We start from the raw sequence: 8815 nt of genomic DNA, 5'->3' as shown, positions 1-8815 counted from the left end.
TTCTTTTTTGCACAAACTCTAAGAAAGTGGACTCCAAACCCTCTAAGGATTCCCTTAAGAGCTCCCATTGTCGATGCTCTTAGACTGGCCACACATCGATGTAATAGTCATAAAATTTTTTTTTTCTTACCCTAAGAAAATAAGAGGAACGACAACCCAAAGAACGGAAAAGTATTATGCAGTGATTGTAAGATCAACGTTCTTCTAATTTAATAGATGGGCCAACAAGTTTAAAGAGAGATCATCATAGACACACCACAAGAACAGAAAGAAGCATTATTAAAAAAATAAAATTTATTTTATGATTGTTTCTAAAAAAAAAGTGTTTTTCTTTCAGTAATTGTTAGTTAACCTCTTCGGAGAAATTTTCTATGGGAGCATATATAATGAATTGTTTGTAGTGATTTGATTTTTAATTAGTTTTAAAATTATTTTATATAAATTAGAAAGTTTAATATGAATTTTGTTAAAACGTTATAAATTTTATCTAAAACAGTAAGATTTGAATTTTTATTTCTTTTATCGAAAAACTATATTCAAACATTCTAAAATCACTTGAACACTTTAAAACTCATTATTTAGAGGCTTTTATTGGTTTGTGATTTAATTTTTTTGCTGCTTTTTAAATATAAATAATTTAATAAACTTGAAAAGAGTTTTGATGACATTTTATTTTTAAAATTTTGCTGAAGACTTTTGTTGATTATTAATTAGAGATAATTTGTAAACTTTCGTAGAGTTTATCATTAAGTACTGTAGTTGACAAAAAAAGTACTGTATGATATATATGTTGTTGCGTTTGTTATTATCCATTATTTTTGCTATTGACTATCATATACAAATCGCCGCTAATTTAGCGTTATAGTTCAGTAACTTTTCCAACCATTCGTGATGGCAAAGAGTTGATTAGAAGGATTTGACATTGATGCATCTTGTTCATCCATCACTAAAATCCTTTATCCTAACTAATCTCTCCTTTTCATGGATAATAACTTTATCAAGAAATCCCCAACCCCGGCAGCACATGTCAATTATGTTCTTTGCAATAAATTCTCCACAAAGCAAACGTGAATATCACCTTAGCCGACACACAAGTTAGCTTGTGTAGTGCGTGAACATGTTTTCAGTGTTCTGCATGCGAACATCAATAACAAAGCTTCCTGAGATGTGGTGTGACCAGATTTATAGGATAATGCAAGAGCATGAACAGAAAATATTCACAGGAGAAGATGGATAAGAAAGAATGAATGATGTTTTTTTTTATAATAAACTCAAATTTTAATTATAAAATACTTTTGCGAATACATGGTTGATGTGCAATATTTTTATAAACAGATTTTATGAAGAAAGTTTTGCAAATCATTTACTAATAACACCAGATTTGAAAACAATGGCAAAGTCCGTTACTTTCATTTATTTTTGAATAACACAAGACTTTTGTTCAGTTTGTAAAATAATAAATCCAATAATTCTAGATTTTGTAAAACTCATAACAACTTGTTACAAGTTCATAAACTAATAACACAAGATTTTAACATATTTTTGGAAAGTCGTAATTGAATAACACTAGAATCATTACAAAATCTTCTTAACTCTTTATAAATACATATAATCCAATAACACCCTCTTTAAATGTTTATAGGCAATAACTCGGCATTGTAATGGTCGAACCGGTCCAACCGGTTTAACCGGATTTTAAATTTTAATTTAATTTTAGATTAAGTAACTATATATATATGTATAACTATAAAATTGTTTTTATAAAATTTTATATCATTGTTAGAATCTAAAAATGATATAAGGGTTATAATGAAAAATAATTTGTTTAGATAGATATTTTAAAAAATGAATTTTGTTATCAAATCATTTTGAAATTTGCAGTTTTTTTTTATATTTTTACTTGAATTTGAGAAACCCGTATTTTAATATTGAACATGGTCACCGGTTTTAGCGAGTTTCATAGTCTTTGACCAGATTACAGGTTTAACTCAAATTCGGTTTAACTCAAATCTTGTTTTTAATACAAACTGGAACTGGTTAAAAGGCTAAGTTACGGTCCGATAGGCTGAAATGGACTTTTCAAGGGTCCTAATTCAAATCATGTAGTAATTAAGATGTCAATCTATTTCTAAGTATTTTGATACAAAGAGAATGCAGGTTCAAATTTAATCTAAGTGCATTCAGTTCAATGAAGTGGTTTGATTAAACTAACAAGGTTCTAACACAACTAACTAGCAACTTTCAATCAAATGGATAAATGAGGAATCATGGGCATAGGATTTTGATTTCAGATGACTAAGATTTAATCTAAAATAGCAAGGTTTCAATCAACACATTCCCTTAAGTCTAGATAGCAATTCTAAGCAAGTTCTTTTCCAAGACAAAAGCTCATTTACTCTCATTGATCAAACATCAAATTCTTTTGGTTTGTGTCAATCAAGCAATCATTAAGAACAGATCATTCAACTTTCTAAACTCCCCTAACATCAAATCTTGGTAGGGTACGTTAAGAGCATGTTGAGTTGGCTCAGACATTTCATCGAACACCTTCCGGGCAATGAAATGTCTAGAATTCTAATCTAAAATGGTCAACTCTAGATTAGCGTTAAGATCACTCAATCAAGCAAGGAAACATATTAATCTACTATAAAACATTCTAGATCATCACTTAATCATCCTAATCATCCTAGCTCATGAATCCAAATATGACTACTCACTCATTATCATGGTAGACACTAAATCATTAGTTGATCAAAGTCTAAACATGATTAATGATCAAAGCAATCAAGCAATCACAAAAGATAATGATCAAGATTAGATCTTTCACTCCAAAGTGGTCTTTGATTTGATAGAAAACAAGATAAAGTCCTAACATTAGGTTTAGAGAGTATTTATATCACTTCTAATGGATCAAGATTAGATCTTTCACCTAAAGGTGGCTTTTTGATTAGATAAAAAACAAGATAAGATCCTAAGATTAGGTCTGAGAAACATTTATAGTAGCTTAAAATCGAACCGGATTAACCCAACAAACCTGGATTAACCCAAACACAAATGGGTAAATATCTGGTCAAACTCGAAAATGTTGACTTTCTGGACACGTAGCGGCTGGGTGAAACCGCTCCACTAGGCCGCTGGGACACTCGCAGCGGCTTCCTTGCTTCGTCTTCTGGCCGCTGCTACAAGTACGTATGCGGCAGGGAGTGAGGTATTTCTCCAGCGGCTTCAGCACACCGCTGCGAAAGGCCGCTCCAACACTTGGTCTCTATTTCATGAACGCTTGCAGCGGCTTTTCGATGGGGTCACAAGGCTGCTGGGAGTGTTACACGACCGCTGAGACACTTAGGAACTCGTCTTATGAACCAAAATCACCATTCCTGTCTCTAAACCATCTCCAAAGGTTCCAAACTCACCAAATAGCATCTCCATCACCTAATAAAGACAAATGTATATGAAATGCACCTAAATCTACTCTAAATGCATCTAAACAGACAAATTGAAAACTAAAATAATTGCTAAAACTATGCAAATACACAAGATATCAACTTCCCCAAACTAGAAGTTTACTTGTCCGCAAGTAAACTTTCAAGGTCAATTAGAGGGGAAACGGCATATTTGGACCCGCACTTATGTCAAGTGCGACGATTCATGCCCGCACTTAGTGACCGTGCGCTTGCATACCCACACTCTTGTTTTGTATATAACATTTATGCATGAACTTGTACATCTTCGTTAATTCCTTTGTTGACTCAGACGGAGTTATTTCCTCCGTTACGGTGTTATTAGATCCGTTGCGGAGATGTCGAGTGAGCAAAAAAAGGAAACGTCGTCGTTTTGGCTTTGATTTGTGGACAAAAAAATAATCGAAAACGAAACCGTTTTGGGTTCAAGCATTAAAACTCATTTGATTTTCTCCTCTTCTTCTTCGACCGCTTTCATCCAAGCTTCATGTCTGTAAAACTCAAAATAAGATTTCTTGCAATCAAGAATTAATTGAGAGAAGATTAGGCTGTATTGCATCTGGGTTCGTCGTTTCTCCAAAAAAGGAGGTAATTATTTGAATTCGGGTTTCCAAAAGCAGAGATTTTTTTCCACAAAAAATATCGTTTATTTTATTTGTTTTCGTGATTACAGTGATACAACTTTCACTGTCATGTGCTTGAGTCACCAGTGAAGCCTTGCTTAGAGGATTAATGAGCGGGTTGAATGTCTCTTTTTATGGACATAAGATTTGGTTTAAGATGCCTTATGATGTCTTGGCTTTTGATTGCAAGAAAATGAACATTTTTTTGTGAAAAAACCCTCTTATTCTCGTAATCCTAATTGATTTTTTTGAAAAAGCGTTGAACCCAGATTCAATACCGCCAATCTTCTCTTAAATCACAATTAACTTAAGGTTAATTCTTGATTGCAAGAAATTTTATTTTGAGTTTTACAGACATGAAGCTTGGATGAGAGCGGTCGAAGAAGAAGAGGAAAAAATAAAATGAGTTTTAATGCTTGAACCCAAAATGACTTCGTTTTCGATTATTTTTTTGTCCACAAATCAAAGCCAAAGCGACGACGTTTCCTTTTTTTGCTCACTCGACATCTCCGCAACGGATCTAATAACACCACAACGGAGGAAATAACTCCGTCTGAATCAATGAAGGAATTAACGAAGATGTACAAGTTCAGGCATAAATGTTATACAAAACAAGAGTGTGGGTATGCAAGCGCACAGTCACTAAGTTCGGGCATGAATCGTCGCACTTGACATAAGTGCAAGTCCGAATATGCCGTTTTCCCGTCAATTAGAAGGAAAGTTTGAAAATGGGAGCTCATAACCAAAAGACACACTTTCTAACTTTCAATGTAACTTCCCAAAGAAAACATAGTAAATAGCATGAGCAACTTTCTTAGTGCACTCTAGCTTCTCAAGGTCTATCAAGATTCTTTTGTCTCTACACAAGTTACATTGCCATTCAACCAACAAATTCCTTAGCCAACTCTCACATTCATTCATACACACACACAAGGTGAATTCTTGCAAATGGATATTTGATCTCAATCATTTGGCTTGGTGAGAGAAGATGGTCTAATGTGAAGAAAAATGGGTTTCAATTGCATTATTTATAGTGACTCACACTCAAGAATAGGAGCAAGATCATTATGCAAAATTTATCTAAGAAAAAGAGCAATTCATGCATACAATGCTTGTTCTCATCATTCTACCCCTTTCCTAAGTATCTTTAAGTTCTACCATTCTTTTCTTTCTTTCCCAAACCCAAAATACTTCCACTTCCATCTCTCACCCATTGAACCCTCATTTCTTTCCTTTGATTTAACCAACTAGGGACTTGTTCTTTTGAATTTAAACTTTTAGACTTAGCTCTCTTCTTTTCTTTTCCCCCACTCAACTATGGTTTCTTTGATTCCCTTTTTTTTTTTTTTTGGGGAGGGGATTCTAGTGATACTTTAGAGCTTTTCCTTTCTAACTTTCTTTGTCCTTAGGGGTTTCTTACTTTAAACACTTTTTTTGGTTCATCTCTTTCGCTCAATCTCTCTCATTCCCAAGAACAAAAGAATTTAAGCTCACAAACCCAAAAACCATCTTAGAGGCTAGCTCAAATGAAGTCCTAATGCTAGCCAAAGATGAGAACAACCCCATTGTCGCTCCTAATACTCTCAAGATTTTGCACATAACATGTTATCAATAAAAGGCTTCACTCAAGCAAATTAATGTTGGCTTCAAAGAATGGTGAGGGTTAATGGGTATGAGAGTGCCATTTGGGTTAACAAAGATTGGTACTAGGAGAGAAAGATAACCCAAATGTGTATAATATCCATGATCAAGTATGAAAATGTTCATATGCAAGAGAGATTAAGTTCATTAAGCCTTAGTTCATTTGGAGTTGGTTTCAAGAACAATGTCAATCATCAAGCAAGCAACATGTTTCAAGAAGAGTTTTCAAGGTTCGAAGCTTACAAGCTTTTTCAAGAGATGCTTAAGCTACTTGATATGTTTAGCTAGGATGTCAAATTGAGTTCTAGACATGTGTTCTTTATAAGGTTTCTCCCTATGCATGAATGCAATCTAAATGCTTCTAGACTCAATCCTAAAGATGCAAATGATGCAACTAAATGCTTCTTTTTGTGATTTTTTAAAAAAATCAATTTTTGTGGGTTTTCTATGCAAATAAATATGCATGATGGAATGCATGGAACTCAGTGACAAGTAGACAAAACAAAACACAATGTGAGATAGTAGACTCTCCCCCAAACTTACTTCACACAGTCCCTTGTGTGAGAATAAGCTCAAAGGAGAGATCTAAGGGAAAGACATAAACATGATAACTAAGTATTTATAAAGGTAAAATGCACTTACTTGAAGTTGGCTGTCATGAGAGAAGGGAAATGAGGAGGGAGGATTTGTTGTCACCTTGGAATTTTCGACATGACCCTTGGGAATTTTTGAGAATTCCCCCAAACTTGTCCCTAAGCTTATTCAAACACACTAAAGCAAGAAAAAGATATATAGAAATATATACATAGGATACCATGGGAATTCCTCCCAAGTGAACTTGTTTTAAGTCTCTAGCTCGACTTTCCTTCCAATTGGCTAGTGAAGAGGAGGATATTTCCCACCTTCAAGACTGATGGTAAGGACTTGAGAGAGAAGCTTTTGAAGCTTGATTGGATCATCTTGGAGTTGTGAAGTGATGATGGCCTTTGCACTTGAGAATGATGTAGACTTACCCTTGCATTTGATCTTGTACTCAATAACTCCATCCTTGAACTTCATTGGGTGAAGAGTGAGAGTGTGTGGCATCATATCAAGAGGTGAAAGGTGAGGTTCTTTCATCATCTTCTTCTTGCCATGAGCAGCCTTTGTGACTCTACTCACCTCTTCCTTTGTAGCACTTTCCAAGTGCTCATCACACATCTCTTTAAAGGACTCTCCATCAATGCATTCTTTTCTACTAACAACCATTTCATCCTTGATCTTTTCAATGAAAGGTTCTCCACAAGTGATGGTTCAACAATACTCAAAATTCATCATTGGAGACTTGATTGGGTAGGAGACAACTTTGTTCACATTGAGGAGTGTGACCTTCTTGTTGGCAAAGTCAATGCAAGCTCCTACTGTTGTGAGAAATGGTGTGCCAAGGATCAATGAGACTCTCTTCTCAGTTGCCATCTTCAAAACAGTGAGATCAATAGGGATGATGCAGTCTCCAATCTTCATAAGGTAGTCTTTGATTAAGCCTAATGGAGTTATTGAAGAAGAGTCTCCAAACATGAGTGAAGATGTGTTTGGCTCCATGTTCTCAATCCCAAGACTCTTCATCATCTCCATTTATATCACATTCACATTTGCACCAGAATCAACAAGAGCATCATCAAGTGTAAACTTACCAAGGGAGCAAGACAAGGTGAATTTCCCTTGGGTTTCTAGTTTTGGAATAGAATTTGGTGCGACTGGTGGATCAAGCTGCATAGTAGAGATGTTTAGGAGCTCTCCTACTTCTTTTATGTGAGCTAGAATGTCCTTGATGAGCATCATTTGGACATGAGCATCATGCATATTCGATATCTGTGGAAGCTTGACTCATACATCTCCCATGCCTTTTCTGAACTTGGAGATCACCTTCTTTTGAGCTTTAGTGAGGAACCTTTGTGGAAATAGGAGCTTGTCATAAGGTGATTGCTCAACCACATGAGCTTCTTCTAGCTGAACCTCCTTCAATTGCGTGACAGCTTTCCCAATAACCGGTTTCTCAGCCTTGTGTCTAACTGGTTGCAAAACCTTTCCCTCAACCTTCTTTAATGTTTGCATCTCAACCCTTTCTATGATCTTGTGTTCAAACTTCTCCACAATCTGTGCTTCAACCTTGGCAACAACTTATGTTTCATACATGAGTCTTTCAATCTGATCTTTCCCTTTCTCATGATCACTCACCTCAATCTAGAAGTAGTAGAGAGGATAACATTGCAATACTCTTTGGGATTCTGCTCTGATTTTCCTGGTAGAGATCCCATTGGGCTCTTGAAGGTTGAAGGCATAGAGGCAAACCGATTCTCCAAAGCCTTGAAGTGAGAGGAGAGTTGTAGGAACTTGTTGTTGAGGTCATTGTAGCTTCCATCAACTTTGGTGTGAAGGTTCTTCAGCTCATATCCAATGTGCTTCTCACTTCTAGTTTGGGACTCCAAGATATGTTTCAACATTGCATCAGTGCTACTCTCTTGTGGAGCAGAGGTAAAAGATCCGGTTTGGCCTTGTGTAGACTGATTTCCTTTGGAGGGGAGACCTTGAGAGTAGTTTTGTCTAACTTGGTAACCACCTTGTTGGTTGTTGTAGAAGGGCTTTTGTTGGTAGTTGTTGTACTGAAAATTAGGCTTCTTTTTGTACCATGTCCCATTAACATTCACAAAACAAAGTCCTCCTTGACTTTCTAGACCATCAACTTCATTAAGCACAACAATCCCTTCTTGCTTCTGCTCACCAACAAAGTTCACCTTCTCTTGTTTAGTTCTATACAAGAGAAGCATATCCATCTTGTCTTGTAGAGCCTTTAACTCTCTCTTGGTGTTTGTATCATCACCTCCACTGCCTCTGTTGCTTCTATCATGCTCATCACTGTGGACTGAATCACTCTTAGTCATATTCTCTACAAGCTCCAAAGCATATGCTTCACTTCTCCCCAAGAAGAAACCACTGCTAGCAGTATCAAGCTGGTTTCTAAACTTGAGCAAAGCACCTCTGTAGAAAGTACTAAGCAAACTCTCCATATTGAAGCCATGATGAGGACATTGAGAGATGTAGCTGTTGAAC

Source organism: Brassica oleracea, chromosome C9 (assembly GCF_000695525.1).
Source record: "Brassica oleracea var. oleracea cultivar TO1000 chromosome C9, BOL, whole genome shotgun sequence".
Classification (NCBI taxonomy): Eukaryota; Viridiplantae; Streptophyta; class Magnoliopsida; order Brassicales; family Brassicaceae; genus Brassica; species Brassica oleracea.
The sequence above is the reverse complement of the archived record's forward strand: the minus strand, read 5'-3'. Positions refer to the sequence as shown.